Below are 3185 nucleotides of genomic sequence, written 5' to 3' on the forward strand. Positions count from 1 at the left end.
CGTGGCGGAGAGCGTGCCGGCGTCGCGTAGTGATACATTCCCAGTGTTTCCTGACCGAAGGGCGCTCGCTCGGTTGTTTATTGACTTAAACAGCTCCCCCACGACGTGGCCCCTTCGCCACACCCCTGCTGTGGACTCACTGATGACACAAAAGGAAAAAGATCTTTTGTTTTGATATAAGGCTGAACTTGATTTTTTTAATACCTAAGTTATTATTAATCTTTGTAACCAGTGTGTTTTTTTTAATGTCCGCTCTCGCACGTCTGAGACTGACAATCATGTCGTACAATTTTTCGAAGTCGATCAAACTTTTTAATTATTATATTCCAGCTGGTGAATAATAAAATTTAATGATTTTATAACGTCTTTTATTTCGATAACATACTTTCAATACCGTTCGCTTATTTACTAAAACTAGACAGGAAATACCTACTTGCTAGACTTTACAAGTTATTTGTGGTAGATTTTTACTGATCTTATATTGAATTATCACTAAAATATACTCTTTTTGGTAAAAGATCCAATGTAGATATTTTTAATTTAGTACGAGTCAAACAATTAAATTCTAGATCGGAGTTTCTTTTTATAATTATACTAAATAGCTGTTGCCCGCGACTTCGTCCGCGTGGTATTAGAAAACATAAGAACTATAGAAATAGCAAAGAGCTAAATATCCCTCGGGAAGCGGACATTTCTTGGGGATGAGCCCTAATCACATGGGTACTCCTGACTTTGTTTTATATCTGTGCTAAATTTCAATAAGATATGTTGCACCGTTGCAGAATGGTCGAGTAAACATTAAAAAACTAAATTAGTATCCTACGGGAACCGTAACTATTCCCGGGATAAAACGTAGCCTATATGTTTTTCCACTATACTCTAAACCTGTGCCAAATTTCTTGGAGATCCGTTTAGCCGTTTATACTACAAATGCTAACAAACATCCATCCATCCATCGTAATTTTCGCATTTATAATATTTATATGATTGAAAATCTTCTAACTTCATCCATAAATGCTAGAATCCTGTGTGAGCCTCAATTCGCATTACGATTTTCATTGAATTATGATTCATGTGTGGGTAGTTATAGACTGCGAATAAAATCAATAGGCAGCACCACGCGCGCAGAATCACGTCCGCCGGTCAATGTTCTATTCACTCGCCCATTGCTGTGCTATTAAATGAAATAACACATATTGGTTCAAAAGATGGGAACTTTCCGTTTTGTTGAAGATTCCTGTTTTCCGTGTATACTCTTCAATACCATAGAAGAAGCGGTAATGATATAGTTCTAAATACGTAAATAAATTTTGTTCGTGGCACAAACACATAAACCTTTTAAAATGGTTTGAATTTAGTAGCTTTTTAGAAAACTTTAATGTGATGTGCTACCTAAGAGAAGTTGCTTAAAACTTTGTAAAGAGAGTCCTAGACATGAATTTATTATAGCTTATCAGTATCTTATGCTTCATAATATTGCAAAAACTCGTTGTTATACTAAGATATAACCAGTTCAATATATTCGTGACCGTCACAGATAATGAAGGCTTAGCTATTTCCGGTGCACAACCGCAGCGACGATGCGTCCACAACATGATAAACTAGCTGTTCCCGTGCAGCTACACCCGCATGCAATTATAAAAACTTTATTTTATTGTTTACATTTGTCAAATTATCAGTTACAAATGTCAAAATGACATGACATGATGACAACCTTGCTTCCTTGATGTTGGCAGAAACTTATGGTCCCTTTCCCACATTAGAGTTTTTATCCAAAATATTTACCCCCTAAGTTTAATGACGTTAAAATATAGAATGACGCAAGTGTAGGGCTTTTTATTAAAAAAAGAAATATGCAAAAATATGTTGTAATTGCCGACATCTTAGGCAACAAATAAGTTTGTGTTTACGCTTTATAATAAGTATAGATATAGATAGATTAGAGGTTAACTTTAATATACAATTTTATAAGTATTCAAATATTGTACATTTCTAATTAAAATTTAATATAGCTCATGTTACTGTGAAGTATGTTCTTGCTAAAGAACAAACAAGACCTTAAAAGATTGAAAACCAATTGTTTTTTGTAACCGGTCTTTTTTGTTACATAGGATTTAACTAGTGACAGTCGATTTTAGCTAGAAAGTTAAACAGTCGTATATATTCGGAAAGTAAAACGTAACGGTACTTGAGCCCTTTTTAATTTATGCTGATTAAGCCTCGTTAAGATCCCGTTTCATGCGTGGACAGTTATATTACACCTTCAACTAATTGCTCGGGAACGTGCGAATTTTTAAACAAACAGTACCAAAGAAATACCTCACAGAAGATAAGTGTGAAAGTAATTTGCGTTTAATCTAATCTAAAGAGAACCAGTCAGATGCCTGAACCATAGACGTAAATTGTCATTATTAAACTTTTTATTACGTTTATTCACAAACATGTTTTTGCATCTGTCAACATAAAAAAGATTTGTTTCGCGGGAACTTTAATTAGTATTTATTGGTTTGGAATACAATACGGAATAAAAAATTTTGATAATGTAAAAAATATATTCGACCTAATATATTGATGTGGTAACGGGATAATCGCATCTGTCGAGTTAACGACAGATGGGGCAGAGAAACAGGAAAGTGGAAGCAGGAAATGCTTGAACTCGCAATAAACAATGGAGATTTTTAATACGCTATTCATAAAAGAGAACCAAAATTTAAAAAAAAAATGTTTTAGGGTTTTAGATTCTAATTATAATATTTTGTCTACAAATGGCGAGCCATACGTATTGTTGGTGTATCTATTGTGGCATGGATGTAGAAACCGCGAGATTTCTAAGCCGGCTCCGCCATCTTGTTTTTACCACCTACGCAAATGTTCCTATAACTTGCTGTTTATTATAGCGGCATTAAAACTATAAAATATGTTTAGAAGTGAGATGCGGTTATTGCCCTTAGTCGTGCTTAGTTATAAGCCAAGTATTGTAGATAATTTACATAGAAAGTGACCCACTTTACGTGTAATTGCATTTTAATTTTTTTTATTATAATTTTAGTAATGTACACATCTTTCTTTAAGCAGCTGTTAAGACATGCATTTTTCGATTTGCCACATAGACAAACCGATTTCTAATAAAACACATTTGTTCTGTACTTTTATTGCAATACACATAATAGTATAAAAAGGTGAAT

Source organism: Papilio polytes, unplaced genomic scaffold (genome assembly GCF_000836215.1).
Source record: "Papilio polytes unplaced genomic scaffold, Ppol_1.0 DF823901.1, whole genome shotgun sequence".
Taxonomy (NCBI): Eukaryota; Metazoa; Arthropoda; class Insecta; order Lepidoptera; family Papilionidae; genus Papilio; species Papilio polytes.